At 39.8% G+C, this 17,500-nt stretch overlaps 1 protein-coding gene across 1 annotated transcript in view; it reads right to left on the bottom strand.

The window, feature by feature from the left end:
• The window catches only part of mtus2a (microtubule associated tumor suppressor candidate 2a), a 143,654-nt gene that overhangs the window by 82,802 nt on the left and 43,352 nt on the right, over positions 1 to 17,500 (bottom strand). The window lies entirely within an intron of this gene.

Below are 17,500 nucleotides of genomic sequence, written 5' to 3'. Positions count from 1 at the left end.
TTGCAGCTCCTTCAGGGTTATCTTTGGTCTCTTTGTTGCCTCTCTGATTAATGCCCTCCTTGCCTGGTCTGTGAGTTTTGGCGGGTTTGTTGTGATGCCATATTCTTTACATTTTTTAATAATGGATTTAATGGTGCTCCGTGGGATGTTCAAAGTTTCAGATATTTTTTTAAAACCCAACCCTGATCTGTACTTCTCCACAACTTTGTCCCTGACCTGTTTGGAGAGCTCCTTGGTCTCCATGGTGCCGATTGCTTGGTGGTGTTGCAGACTCTTGGGCCTTTCAGAACAGGTATATATACTGAGATCATGTGACAGATCATGTGACACTTAGAATACACACAGGTGGACTTTATTTAACTAATTATGTGACTTCTGAAGGTAATTGGTTGCACCAGATCTTATTTAGGGGCTTCATAGCAAAGGGATACACCCACCACTTTTCCGTTTTCGTTTTTTATTTATTAAACAAGTTATTTTTTTCATTTCACTTCCCTAATTTGGACTATTTTGTGTTTGTCCATTACATGAAATCGATTTCAATTTCAGGTTGTAATGCAACGAAATAGGACAAACGCCAAGGTGTAGTTTTACAAGGCACTACACCTGTTGTATTCAGCATTTCACTGTAAGGTCTACTACACCTGTTGTATTCAGCATTTCACTGTAAGGTCTACTACACCTGTTGTATTCAGCATTTCACTGTGAGGTCTACTACACCTGTTGTATTCAGCATTTCACTGTAAGGTCTACTACACCTGTTGTATTCAGCATTTCACTGTGAGGTCAACTACACCTGTTGTATTCAGCATTTCACTGTGAGGTCTACTACACCTGTTGTATTCAGCATTTCACTGTAAGGTCTACTACACCTGTTGTATTCAGCATTTCACTATGAGGTCTACTACACCTGTTGTATTCAGCATTTCACTGTGAGGTCTACTACACCTGTTGTATTCAGCACATATGACAAATACAATTTGATTTGATTTTGATTTGACACCCCTATCAGACCACAGCAAAATCACAGTCTATTTTGAACAGAGCAATACTCAATCATGAGGCATCAAAGCCAAAGGAAATGAATAATATTAAGAAATGCTATAGATGGAAGAAATGTAGTGTAGAAATCTACCAATAAACAATGAGGCAACAACAAATTCAAACCCCTTTAGACAACTTCCTGGACAAAACGTAATAGTGAAGGTGTAAACTTGGCAGTAGAAAACCTAAACAGTATATTTGACCTCTCAGCTTCCCTGTCAAACCTAAACACGTCAAGCAGACATCCTAATAAAATGAACAACAATGACATAGAGAGACAGAAAACCTGAGTCTACTCCTTCACTACGGTGAATCACTAAAACAATACAGAAATACACTACGGAAAAAGAAGGAACAGCACGTCAGAAATCAGCTCAATGTAATTGAAGAATCCATAGAATATAACCACTTCTGGGAACATTGGAAACCACTAAACAAACAACAACATGAAGAGTTACCTATCCAAAACAGATGTCTGGGTAAACCACTTCTCCAATCTTGATCAAATACAAATCTTAGAATCAACTAGTGGACTTCCACTGGGTTCTAATTTGAAACACAACCAAAACAAACTGTCACGACACCGACGGATGGTGACAAACTAACACAACACAACCTAACACAACACAAACTAACACAACACAAACTAACACAACACAACCTAACACAACACAAACTAACACCGCACAAACTAACACAACACAACCTAACACAACTCAACACAAACTAACACAACACAAACTAACACAACACAAACTAACACAGCACAAACTAACACAACACAAACTAACACAGCACAAACTAACACAACACAAACTAACACAACACAACACAAACTAACACAACACAACACAACACAACACAAACTAACACAACACAAACTAACACAACACAAACTAACACAACACAACACAAACTAACACAACACAAACTAACACAGCACAAACTAACACAGCACAAACTAACACAACACAACACAAACTAACACAGCACAAACTAACACAGCACAAACTAACACAACACAAACTAACATAACACAACACAAACTAACACAGCACAAACTAACACAACACAAACTAACACAGCACAAACTAACACAGCACAACTCAAACTAACACAACACAAACTAACACAACACAACACAAACTAACACAGCACAAACTAACACAGCACAAACTAACACAGCACAAACTAACACAGCACAAACTAACACAGCACAACTCAAACTAACACAGCACAACACAAACTAACACAAACTAACACAACACAAACTAACACAACACAACACAAACTAACACAACACAACACAACACAAACTAACACAACACAACACAAACTAACACAACTCAAACTAACACAACACAAACTAACACAACACAACACAAACTAACACAACACAAACTAACACAACACAAACTAACACAACACAAACTAACACAACTCAAACTAACACAACACAAACTAACACAACACAAACTAACACAGCACAAACTAACACAGCACAAACTAACACAGCACAAACTAACACAACACAAACTAACACAACACAAACTAACACAACACAAACTAACACAACACAGCACAAACTAACACAGCACAAACTAACACAACACAAACTAACACAACACAAACTAACACAACACAAACTAACACAACACAACACAAACTAACACAACTCAAACTAACACAACACAAACTAACACAACACAAACTAACACAGCACAACACAAACTAACACAACACAACACAAACTAACACAATACAAACTAACACAACACAACACAAACTAACACAACACAACACAAACTAACACAATACAAACTAACACAACACAATACAAACTAACACAACACAACACAAACTAACACAATACAAACTAACACAACACAACACAAACTAACACAACACAACACAAACTAACACAACACAAACTAACACAACACAATACAAACCAACACAACACAAACTAACACAACACAACACAACACAAACTAACACAACTCAAACTAACACAACACAAACTAACACAACACAAACTAACACAGCACAAACTAACACAACACAAACTAACACAACACAAACTAACACAACACAAACTAACACAACACAAACTAACACAACTCAAACTAACACAACACAAACTAACACAACACAACACAAACTAACACAACTCAAACTAACACAACACAAACTAACACAACACAAACTAACACAGCACAACACAAACTAACACAACACAACACAAACTAACACAATACAAACTAACACAACACAACACAAACTAACACAACACAACACAAACTAACACAATACAAACTAACACAACACAATACAAACTAACACAACACAAACTAACACAATACAAACTAACACAACACAACACAAACTAACACAACACAACACAAACTAACACAACACAAACTAACACAACACAATACAAACTAACACAACACAACACAAACTAACACAACACAACACAACATAAACTAACACAACTCAAACTAACACAACACAAACTAACACAACACAAACTAACACAGCACAAACTAACACAACACAAACTAACACAACACAAACTAACACAACACAAACTAACACAACTCAAACTAACACAACACAAACTAACACAGCACAAACTAACACAGCACAAACTAACACAACACAACACAAACTAACACAATACAAACTAACACAACACAACACAAACTAACACAACACAAACTAACACAACACAAACTAACACAACACAAACTAACACAGCACAAACTAACACAACACAACACAAACTAACACAACACAAACTAACACAACACAACACAAACTAACACAACACAAACTAACACAACACAGCACAAACTAACACAGCACAAACTAACACAACACAAACTAACACAACACAAACTAACACAACTCAAACTAACACAACACAAACTAACACAACACAACACAACACAAACTAACACAACACAAACTAACACAACACAGCACAAACTAACACAGCACAAACTAACACAACACAAACTAACACAACACAAACTAACACAACTCAAACTAACACAACACAACACAAACTAACACAATACAAACTAACACAACACAATACAAACTAACACAACACAACACAAACTAACACAATACAAACTAACACAACACAACACAAACTAACACAACACAACACAAACTAACACAACACAAACTAACACAATACAAACTAACACAACACAACACAAACTAACACAACACAACACAAACTAACACAATACAAACTAACACAACACAATACAAACTAACACAACACAACACAAACTAACACAATACAAACTAACACAACACAACACAAACTAACACAACACAACAGAAACTAACACAACACAAACTAACACAGCACAAACTAACACAACACAACACAAACTAACACAACACAAACTAACACAACTGTCACGACAGTGACGGATGGTGGCGCCCCTCCTCGGCCGGGCGGGGCTCGGCGGTCGTCGTCGCCGGCCTACTAGCTGCCATCGATCCTTTTTGTTTCACTTTCTGTTGGTTAGGTCTAGGTAGGCACGCACCTGTTTTGGGTTAGTTATTAGTAGGGGGGGGGTTATTTAGTTTAGCGTAGTATGTCTGTGTTTGTGCGTGATTATGTTCCTTGTCGGGTTTGTGTGCTTGAGGAACGTGTGTTTTTTCCCCTCTGCCTGTGGTTGGTTTTTTGTGTTTTACCACCACAGAAGTATTTAAGGGCTGCGTCCCTATTTTCTGACGACCATAACAGTTTTCTTGAATTAAAGTGTGTTCAAGAATTCACTTGTGCCTGACTCTACCTCTCCTGCTTTCTTGAGCCAGCCTTGACACAAACAGCAAATGCATCCAACAAATGTGTAGAGTCACAAGCTTGACATAATCATTATGTGCTATGAATATGGGACCAAATACTAAGCTTTTACCACTTTAATACACATATAAGGGAATTTGGCTGAATACTTTTGGTCAAATTAAAGCTGACAGTCTGCACTTTATCCTCATAGGCATTGTATTATTTCTAATTTATAGTGCAGACCCAAAACAACAAAACATGTGTCACTGTCCCAATAATTTTGGAGCTCACTGTCAACAAATTGGCAAGGGCACTAGAACAGCCTGCAGCGCCCGGCCTCACCCTACTAGAATCTGAAGTCAAATGTCTACTGTTTGCTGATGATCTGGTACTTCTGTCACCAACCAAGGAGGGTCTACAGCAGCACCTAGATCTTCTGCACAGATTCTGTCAGACTTGGACCCTGATAGACCTGGGCCCTGATAGACCTGGGCCCTGATAGACCTGGGCCCTGTCAGACCAGGGCCCTGATAGACCTGGGCCCTGACAGACCTGGGCCCTGACAGTAAATCTCAGTAAGACAAAAATAACGGTGTTCCAAAAAAAGGTCCAGTTGACAGGATCACAAATATAAATACAACTATAAATTATATCTAGACACTGTTGAACTAGAGCACACAAATTAGTGTGGAAGAGGTGATTATTTTGTTGTTGTCTATCAACAAACCACCAGGGTCTGATAACTTGGATGGAAAATTACTGAGGGTAATAGTAAACTTTTGGGGAAAATGTGTGTTCGACCAGATATAATACAATTTTTACTGCAAACAACAGATTTTCAGCATTCTTATAGGTAAGGACATTCAACAAGCACAGCACTTACACAAATAACTGATGATCAGCTGAGAGAAATTGATGATAAACAGATTGTGGGAGCTGTTTTGTTCAACTTCAGTGCGGCATTTTGACATTACCGTATGTGTTACACCCCCTGCTATATTAGTCACGTATTCTCCCTCTCTGGCCTCTAGGTCACCAGACCTGCTGATTTTTACGCATACCTGTCACCATTGTCACGCACACCAGCGCTTACTGACACTCACCTGGACTTCATCTCCTCCCTTTGGTTCCTTCCCCAAGGCGTTATTGTTTCTGTATCTGTTTCATATCAGTGCGTGTGTTCGTGTTTCTTGTTTTGTTAATGTTTGTTTATTTATTAAACGTATTCACTCCCTGAACCTACTTCACGACTCTCAGCGTACATCGTTACAATATTGTGGATGAAGAGTTACTTGTCTAACAGAACACAGAGGGTGTTCTTTAATGGAAAGCCTCTCCAACATAATCCAGGTAGAATCAGGAATTCCCCAGGGCAGCTGTCTAGGCCCCTTACATTTTTCAATCTTTACTAATGACATGCCACTGGCTTTCAGTAAAGCCAGTGTGTCTATGTTTTGCGGATGACTCAACACTATACACGTCATCCACTAAAGCGAGTTAAATCACTGCAACACCTAACAAAGAGCTGCAGTTAGCTTCAAAATGGGTGGCAAGGAATAGGTTTGTCCTAAATATTTATAAAATTAAAACTATTGTATTTGGGTCAGATCATTAATGAAACTGTAAACCTCAACTAATTTGAGGTGACTAAACTGCTTGGAGTAACCCTGGATTGTAAAACTGTCATGGTCAAAACAAATTGATGCAACAGTAGCTAAAATGGGGAGAAGTATGTCCATAATAAAGCGCTAATCTGCCTTCTTAACAACACTATCAACAAGGCAGGTCCTCCAGCCCTAGTTCTGTCACACCTGGACTACAGGTCAGTCGTCTGGTCAGGTGCCACCAAGAGGCCCCTCTGAAAATTACAATTGGCTCAGAACATGGCAGCACGGCTGGCCCTTAAATATACACAGAGAGCTAACATTAATAATATGCATGTCAATCTCTCAAGGCTCAAAGTGGAGGAGAGATTGACTTCATCACAAAAAAAAACAGAGCAAACTAGAATGCTATTTGGCCCTAAACAGAGAGAACACAGTGGCAGAATACCTGACCACTGTGACTGACCCAAACTTAAGGAAAGCTTTGACTATGTACAGACTCAGTGAGCATAGCCTTGCTATTGAGAAAGGCCACCGTAGGCAGACCTGGCTCTCAAGAGAAGACAGGATATGTGGACACTGCCCACAAAATGAGGTAGAAACTGAGCTGCACTTCCTAACCTCCTGCCAAATGTATGACCATATTAGAGACACATATTTCCCTCAGATTACACAGATCCACAAAGAATTTGAAAACAAATCGAATTTTGATAAACTCCCATATCCATTGGGTGAAATGCAACAATGCAATACTATATTTACCCTATACTACTATTATACTATATTAACCCTATACTACTATTATACTATATTAACCCTATACTATTATTATAGTATATTAACCCCATACTACTATTATAGTATATTAACCCTATACTACTATTATACTATATTAACCCTATACTACTATTATACTATATTTACCCTATACTACTATTATACTATATTAACCCTAACCCTTTACTACTATTATACTATATTAACCCTATACTACTATTATACTATATTAACCTTGTACTATTGTTATACTATATTAACCCTATACTACTATTATACTATATTTACCCTATACTACTATTATACTATATTTACCCTATACTACTATTATACTATATTAACCCTATACTACTATTATACTATATTTACCCTATACTACTATTATACTATATTTACGCTATACTACTATTATACTATATTAACCCTATACTACTATTATACTATATTAACCCTACACTACTATTATACTATATTAACCCTATACTACTATTATACTATATTAACCCTATACTACTATTATACTATATTAATCCTATACTACTATTATACTATATTAACCCTATACTAATTTTATACTATACTAACCCTATACTACTATTATATTATATTAACCCTATACTACTTTTATACTATATTTACCCTTTAATACTGTTATACTATATTAACCCTTTACTACTATTATAATATATCAACCCTATACTACTGTTATACTATATTAACCCTATACTACTATTATACTATATTAACCCTATACTACTGTTATAGTATATTAACCCTATACTACTATTATACTATATTAACCATATACTAATACTATATTAACCCTATACTACTGTTATACTATATTAACCCTAACCCTATACTACTATTATACTATATTAACCCTATCCTACTGTTATACTATATTAACCCTATACTACTGTTATACTATATTAACCCTATACTACTATTATACTATATTAACCCTATACTACTGTTATACTATATTAACCCTATACTACTATTATACTGTATTAACCCTATACTACTGTTATACTATATTAACCCTATACAACTATTATACTATATTAACCCTAACCCTATACTACTATTATACTATATTAACCCTATACTACTGTTATACTATATTAACCCTATACTACTATTATACTATATTAACCCTATACTACTATTATACTATATTAACCCTATACTACTGTTATACTATATTAACCCTATACTACTGTTATACTATATTAACCCTTTACTACTATTATACTATATTAACCCTATACTACTATTATACTATATTAACCCTTTACTACTATTATACTATATTAACCCTAACCCTATACTACTATTATACTATATTAACCCTATACTACTATTATACTATATTAACCCTATACTACTATTATACTATATTAACCCTAACCCTATACTACTATTATACTATATTAACCCTATTCTACTATTATACTATATTAACCCTATACTATTATTATAGTATATTAACCCTATACTACTATTATACTATATTAACCCTATTCTACTATTATACTATATTAACCCTATACTATTATTATAGTATATTAACCTTGTACTACTGTTATACTATATTAATCCTAAACTATATTTATAGTATATTAACCTTGTACTACTATTATACTATATTAACACTATACTACTGTTATACTATATTAACCTTGTACTACTGTTATACTATATTAACCCTATACTACTGTTATACTATATTAACCCTAATCTACCTTAAAATAATACCACACACTGAACTATTAAGAAATGACAGGCCACTGCTGTTCACTGAGCTGTTATCAAATAAACACTGTGGCTTCAGTATGCATGCCAGCCTAGACTCTAACCATGGGTCAGAGGGAGGAGGGGGAGGAGGGAGGGAGGGAGGGAAAGCTTCAGTATGCATGCCAGCCTCAAACCATGGTCCAAAGGGAGAGAGAGAGAGGGAGGAGGGCGGGAGAGAGATGGGGGAGAGAGAGGGAGAAAGGGAGAGGGGGGAGAGAGGGTGAAAGAGAGAGGGGGAGGGAGGGAGAGAGAGAGGGGAGAGAGATGGAGAGAGAGAGGGAGGGAGAGAGAATGAGGAGAGAGAGGGAGGGAGCGAGAGGGAGGGAGGGAGAGAGGGAGAAAGAGAGGGTGAGGGAGGGAGAGAGAGAGGGGAGAAAGAGGGAGAGAGAAAGGGGAAGGGAGGGAGAGAGAGAGGGAGGAGAGAGAGGGAGGGAGGGAGAGGGAGAGAGGGAGATAGGGGGGAGAGAGGGAGAAAGAGAGGGTGAGGGAGGGAGAGAGAGAGAGGGGAGAAAGAGGGAGAGAGAGAGAGGGAGGGAGAGAGGGAGGAGAGAGAGGGAGGGAGGGAGAGGGAGGGAGAAAGAGAGGGTGAGGGAGGGAGAGAGAGAGGGGAGAGAGATGGAGAGAGAGAGGGAGGGAGAGAGGGAGGAGAGAGAGGGAGGGAGGGAGAGTGAGGGAGGGAGAGGGAGAAAGAGAGGGTGAGGGAGGGAGAGAGAGAGGGCGAGAGAGAGGGCGAGAGAGATAGAAAGGGAGGCAGGGATAGAGAGAGGGTGGGGAGAGAGGGAGGGAGGGAGATAGGGGGGAGAGAGGGTGGGGAGAGAGGGAGGGAGGGAGATAGGGGGGAGAGAGGGTGGGGAGAGAGGGAGGGAGATAGGGGGGAGAGAGGGTGGGGAGAGAGGGAGAGCTTCAGTGTGCTTGCCAGTGTGCTCTCCAATGACGGACCAAAGGGAGAGAGAGAGAGAAAGCCTCACTGCCAGATTGCGAGGTCTGGAGCTCAGCCGCTCCTTCCTTCCTCCTTCTACCCAGGATCCAGGTCCTTTGCTGAGCCACCAGCTGTACTCAAGCCCCCTGTCTGGACCTGGGCCTAGTCTGCTGTGAGTGCACAGCCATGGAAAGACATACACACAACAAACAGCATATGTAATGTAAATGCATGTACTGTATATGACTGTGCATGTATATGATACAGTGAAGGAAGTCAGGGCTCAGGGTTTGGGTGTGCACACACACACACACACACACTGCACTTGCAGAGAAAGAGAGGCCCCATACCAGGGTTTCCATTAGGACCTTATTAATTTACTGTACATTTAAGAAATTTACCGGACCTATATGCTCAGAATGACAGATATCCCATTTAGATTACGGTAATTCATATTAACAGAACATGCAAATCAAGGATGCAATGATCCTTCTTACCGAATTCTGATATGCACTTTGAAGGTGTTAGAATAACTGTACACATGGACTTTTTTCTCAGCCAACAAGACGAGTTACGAACCGCTAAATCACTAAAAACCTAAAAACCCTATGTCAATCTACTATAGTAGACAAGAGTTTATGCTACCTATGCTATTGGTCAGTTTGTCGAGATAGAAATAGCCCATTCCAAACAAACTCAGTGAGACAGTTGTGGAACTATCAAATCCACAAATTCAAACAACCAGTAGGCTACATAAAAATGCAATGATGCAACAGATCAGAACTTTGATAAAATTATAAACTATTATTTGTTTCACATTATAAGTTCAGAACTGCTACCCGCCAATGTTCGTTCCATAATGCAATTAGTGGAAAAACACCATTGTCAAAAAGGGCAGTTTTCATGTGACAGAGATTAAAATGTCTGTTTTGAAAAGATGAGGTGATCAAATAGGCTATTTTGAAGCAAAGACTTATTATTAAAACATTCAGGTTTCAAACAATTAAGCCTGTTTTCAAAATGCATATACTGTCTCCAGCTTATTGAAAAGTGGTGTGTGTGTGACATGCTGATGAAGCCTGCCTTCCGTTTCCGTTTGATGCCTCGAATCAAAACAATTGTGATCTCGGGAAAATCTCCCACTTCAGACTTTAAGACAACTGGGAACTGTGAAATTATTTTATTTATTTATTTAACCCTGTCAAAAAAAAACAACTCAGTGCCTTCAGAAAAGTATTCATACCCCTTGACTTATTCCACATTTTGTTTGTGTTACAGATTGATTAAATGTATTTTTTTTCACCCAACTAACACAAAATGCCCCATAATGACAAAGAGAATATTTATTAAAAACGAAATACAGAAATATCAAATTTATTCATTTATTCATACTTAAAAAAAAATAATCTGTCAGAGCCCTGTCAAATTGGTGGGTAATCATTGCTAGACAGCCATTTTCAAGTCTTGCCATAGATATTCAAGCCAATTTAAGTCAAATCTGTAACTCGGCCACTCAGGAAAATGCAATGTTGTCTTGGTAAGTAAGTAACTCCAGTGTAGATTTGGCCTTGTGTTTTAGGTTATTGTCCTGCTGAAAGGTGAATTCCTCTCCCAGTGTAGATGTGGCCTTGTGTTTTAGGTTATTGTCCTGTTGAAAGTTGAATTCATCTCCCAGTGTCTGTTGGAAAGCAGACTGAACCAGGTTTTTTTCTCCAGGTTTTTGTCTGTGCTTAGCTCTATTCTGTTTATTTTATCAACAAAAAAAAAAAAAAATCCCTAGTCCTTGCCGATGACAAGCATACCCATAACATGATGCAGCCACCATCATGCTTGATAATATGGAAAGTTGTGCTCAGTGATGTGATGTGTTGGATTTGCCCCAAACATAACACTTTGTATTCAGGTGTCAAAAGGTATATTGGAGGTGAAGTCAGGTGCAGGAGAGCAGAGTATAATGAACAGGTGCACTTTTATTATAGTTTCCAAAAATGAGAGCACATAAATCATACATAAATCAAAACGCGCTCAAAAAAACAGAACATAAAAGTAAAGCGCGTAATCTAACAACAATTAACATGAAACAAAGCATGATGGGAAACAGAGGGTTAAATACAAGCAGCTTCAAATGAAAACCAGGTGTTTATGGAAACAAGACAAAACAAATGGATATATGAAAAATGGAGCGGCGATGGCTAGAAAGCCGGTGACGTCAATCGCCGAACGCCGCCCGAACAAGGAGCCGACTTCAGCGGAAGTCGTGACATCAGGACATAAAGTTCATTTCTTTGCCATATTTTTAGCAGTTTTACTTTAGGGCCTTGTTGCGAACAGGATACATGTTTTGGAATATTTTTATTCTGTACAGGATTCCTTCTTTTCACTCTGTCATTTAGGTTAGTATTGTGGAGTAACTACAATGTTGTTGATCCATCCTCAGTTCTCTCCTATTACAGCCATTAAACTCTGTAACTGTTTTAAAGGCCTCATGGTGAAATCCTTGAGTGGTTTCCTTCCACTCCGGCAACTGAGTTAAGAAGGAAGCCTGTATCTTTGTAGTGACTGGGTGTATTGATACACCAACCAAAGTGTAATTAATAACCTCACCATGCTCAAAGGGATTTTCAATGTCTGCTTATTTTATTTTTTACCTATCTACCAAAAGGTTCTCTTCTCTGCGAAGCATTGGAAAACCTCCAAGGTCTTTGTGGTTGACACTGTTTTAAATTCACTGCTCGACTTAGGGACCTTACAGATAATTATATATATATATATATATATATATATATATATATATATATATATATATATATATATATATATATATATATACTCTGTCAAGGCTCAGGAGAAGACCCAGATGCAGACAGTTTTGAAGTAACAAGTTTATTACAAAAACGGGAGACAAACGACAGGTAGGCAGAGGTCAGTAATCCAGGGTGGTGTGACAGAATGGTCAAAACCAGGAAAACCGGGCCTCCTGAGTGGCGCAGTGGTCTAAGGCTGTGCCACTAGAGATTCTGGGTTCGAATCCAGGCTCTGTCGCAGCCGGCCATGACCGGGAAACCCATGGGGGTGGCGCACAATTGGCCCAGCGTCATCCGGGTTAGGGGAGGGTTTGGCTGGCAGGGATGTTCTTGTCCCCATCGTGCACTAGCGACTCCTGTGGTGGGCCGGGCGCAGTGGCACGCTGATAACGGTCGCCAGGTGCACAGTATTTCCTCCGACACATTGGTGCAGCTGTCTTCTGGGTTAAGTGGGCATTGTGTCAAGAAGCAGTGCGGCTTGGTTGGGGTTGGGTGGTGTTTCAGAGGACACACGGCTCTCGACCTTCGCCTCTCCCGAGTCCGTACGGGAGTTGCAGCGATGAGACAAAACTGTAACTACCAATTGGATACCACGAAAATTGAGGAGATTTTTTTTTTTAAATAATATTAAATAATAAAAAATCAGGAAAAACAGAAAACAGGAACTAGAGAAAGCCAGGTGCACGGGGGAACACGCTGGTAGGCTTGATGAAACAAAACAAACTGGCAACAGACAAACAGAGAACACAGGTATAAATTCACTGGGGGGATAATGGGGAAGATGGGCGACACCTGGAGGGGGGTGGAGACAAGCACAAAGACAGGTGAAACAGATCCAGGTGTGACAAGATAATTGTATGTGTGAAGTACAGAGTCATTAAAAAATCATGTTAATTAAACACTATTATTGCCACACAGAGTGAGTCTATGCAACTTATTATGTGAATTGTTAAGCAAATCTTTACTCTTGAACTTACTTAGGCTTGCCATAACAAAGGGGTCAAATACTGATTGACTCAAGACATTTCAGCTTTTAATTTTTTTGTAACTATTTTAAAATGAGTAACTATCCTAAAAACGGAATTCTACTTTACAATTATGGGGTATTGTGCATAGGCCAATGACACACAATCTCAATTTTAATACATTTTAAATTCAGGCTGTAACACAACAAAATATGGAAAAGTAAAGGGGTGAGAATACTTTCTGAAGGAACTGTATATTTGCATTAACCCAGCCACATGATAACACTACTGTATACAGAGAGAGAGAGAGAGAGAGAGAGAGAGAGAGACAGAGAGAGAGAGAGAGAGAGAGAGAGAGAGAGAGAGAGAGACAGAGACAGAGACAGAGAGAGAGACAGAGAGAGACAGAGAGAGAGAGAGAGAGAGAGAGAGAGAGAGACAGAGACAGAGACAGAGAGAGAGAGAGAGAGACAGAGACAGAGACAGAGAGAGAGAGAGAGAGACAGAGAGAGACAGAGAGAGAGAGAGACAGAGAGAGAAAGAGAAAGAGAGAGCGTGTAATGATCGTCGTAAGGAGTGGACCAAAATGCAGCGGGGAAAGTGCTCATCTTCTTATTTTATTAAAGGAAAACACTTAAACAAAAACAAAGGCCGAAAACCAGTCCAATAAGGTGCACAGACTATACCGGAAACAACCACCCACACACAAACACAAGTGAAAAACAAACACAGTTAAATATGGCCTCCAATTACAGACAACGACAACCAGCTGCCTCTAATTGCAGGTAATTGAAAAACATAACATAGAAATAGAAAACTAGAATAAACATAGAAATAGAAAATATAGAAACATAAATCAAAAACCCCGAAACACACAAAGCAAACACCCCCTGCCCACGCCCTGACCAAACTACAATAACAAATCCCCTTTTAACTGGTCAGGACGTGACAGAGCGAGAGAAAGAGAGAGAGAGAGAGAGAGAGAGAGAGAGAGAGAGAGAGAGAAATCCATCCATCCAGCTGGTCCTGGGGCTGAGTTCACAAACCTGTTCTACTAACACACTGAAGCCTCAGGACCAGAACATCCAATCAATCAGAATAAAACAAACTACAACACAGTCAAAACAAAACTACATTGCTTATTGGGAAACACAAGCACAAAGCAAAACGCAGTGCTATCTGGCCCTAAATCGACAGTACACCGTAGCAAACTATTTGACCATGGTTACTGATCAAACTGATCAAAACCTTAGAAAAACCTTGACAAAGTACAGGCTCAGTGAGCACAGCCTTGCCATTGAGAAGGGTAGACACAGGAAAACCTGGCTCCCTGTAGAGGAAAGGCTGTGCAGCCACTGCACAACAGCAGAACCTGAGACGGAGCTGCATTTCCTGACAAAATGTCAAAAATATAAAACAATTAGAGAGTGTCATTTCCCCAAATTTGAAACCCTTATTCAAGGTTTCAAAGACCTCTCTGATGAGGATAGGCTATCTGTCCTGTTGGGGGAGGACGCAGAGAGCTGTGGGTTGGCAGCGCACTACATTGCTGCCTGCCATAAGATGAGGGACAGTGTCTGACAGACCAATAAACCTGCACATGTCCTCTACTCTATGCTTATTGTTACTGTTCAATGTATGGTTATTTTGACCCTTGGTTATTGTTGTTACTGTTGTCCCGGTGACAATTTTGATTCTTATTATTTTCATATTGTAAATATTCAAAGTAAGCTTTGGCAATACGTACATTGTTATGTCATGCCAATAATGCCAATAAAGCAAATTGAATTGAATAGAGAGAGAGAGAGAGAGAGAGAGAGAGAGAGAGAGAGAGGATTAGGAACCGGGCCACATGATAACATGAACGTTGTTTGGTGAGTGAACCCCAGACCTCACAACCATAAAGGGCAATGGCTTCTATAACTGATTCAAGTATTTTTAGCCAGATCCTAATTGGTATGTTGCACCAGATCATCAGCAAACAGTAGACATTTGACTTCAGATTCTAGTAGGGTGAGGCCGGGTGCTGCAGACTGTTCTAGTGCCCTCGCCAATTTTGTTGATATATATGTTGAAGAGGGTGGGGCTTAAGCTGCATCCCTGTCTCACCCCACAGCCCTATGGGAAGAAATGTGTTTCTTTTGCCAATTTTATAATGTCGTATGTTTTTCCCCCAACACCACTTTCCATCAATTTGTATAGCAGACCCTCATGCCAAATTGAGTCAAAATCAACAAAGCATGAAAAGACTTTGCCTTTGTTTTGGTTTGTTTGTTTTTTCAATTAGGGTGTGCAGGGTGCAGGGTGAATACGTGGTCTGTCGTACGGTAATTTGGTTAAAAAGCCAAATTAACATTTGCTCAGAACATTGTTTTCCCACTGAGGAAATGTACGAGTCTGCTGCTAATGATAATGCAGAGGATTTCCCCAAGGTTTTGGGGGTCTCTATGTTTTTGGTTGGATAGGCTTCTCAATTTATTTCTTAGGTTTTTGCATTTTTCATCAAACCATTTGCCATTGTTGTTCATTTTTCTTAGGTTTTCCGCTTTACATTTTTTGATTTGATAGGGAAGTTGAGAGGTCAAATATACTGTTTACGTTTTCTACTGACAAGTTTACACCTTCACTATTACAGAGTGAAATGTTTTGTCAAGGAAGTCGTTTAAAAGGGATTGAATTTGTTGTTAGCAAAAAAAAATTGGGTAGGTTTCCACACTACTTTCCTTCCATCTATAGCATTTCTTAATATTCATTCAGTTCATTTGGCTTTGATACCCCATGATTTTGTATTGCTCTGTTCAAGTAGACTGTGGTTTTGCTGTGATCTGATAGGAGTGTCAGTGGGCATGCTGTGAACGCTCTGAGAGACTAGGTTGAGGTCAGTGATAAATATATCTTCTCCTTTCCCCCTTCTGATAACCAGGCAGCGAATCGCATCTCTGCATGTCTGTCAGACATATCAGTGTGGATGACGGATCACCACCTCAAGCTGAACCTCGGCAAGACGGAGCTGCTCTTCCTCCCGGGGAAGGACTGCCCGTTCCATGATCTCGCCATCACGGTTGACAACTCCCTTGTGTCCTCCTCCCAGAGTGCTAAGAACCTTGGCGTGATCTTGGACAACACCCTGTCGTTCTCCACTAACATCAAGGCGGTGACCCGATCCTGTAGGTTCATGCTCTACAACATTCGCAGAGTACGACCCTGCCTCACACCGGAAGCGGCGCAGGTCCTAATCCAGGCACTTGTCATCTCCCGTCTGGATTACTGCAACTCGCTGTTGGCTGGGCTCCCTGCCTGTGCCATTAAACCCCTACAACTCATCCAGAACGCCGCAGCCCGTCTGGTGTTCAACCTTCCCAAGTTCTCTCACGTCACCCCGCTCCTCCGCTCTCTCCACTGGCTTCCAGTTGATGCTCGCATCCGCTACAAGACCATGGTGATTGCCTACGGAGCTGTGAAGGGAACGGCACCTCCATACCTTCAGGCTCTGATCAGGCCCTACACCCAAACAAGGGCACTGCGTTCATCCACCTCTGGCCTGCTGGCCCCCCTACCTCTGAGGAAGCACAGTTCCCGCTCAGCCCAGTCAAAACTGTTCGCTGCTCTGGCACCCCAATGGTGGAACAAGCTCCCTCACGACGCCAGGACAGCGGAGTCAATCACCACCTTCCGGAGACACCTGAAACCCCACCTCTTTAAGGAATACCTGGGATAGGATAAAGTAATCCTTCTAACCCCCCCCCCCCCCCCCTTAAAAGATTTAGATGCAC

Source organism: Salmo salar, chromosome 11 (genome assembly GCF_965601325.2).
Source record: "Salmo salar chromosome 11, fSalSal1, whole genome shotgun sequence".
In the NCBI taxonomy this organism is placed as follows: Eukaryota; Metazoa; Chordata; class Actinopteri; order Salmoniformes; family Salmonidae; genus Salmo; species Salmo salar.
Note: the sequence above shows the minus strand (reverse complement) of the source record. Positions and strands in the feature narration are given on the sequence as shown.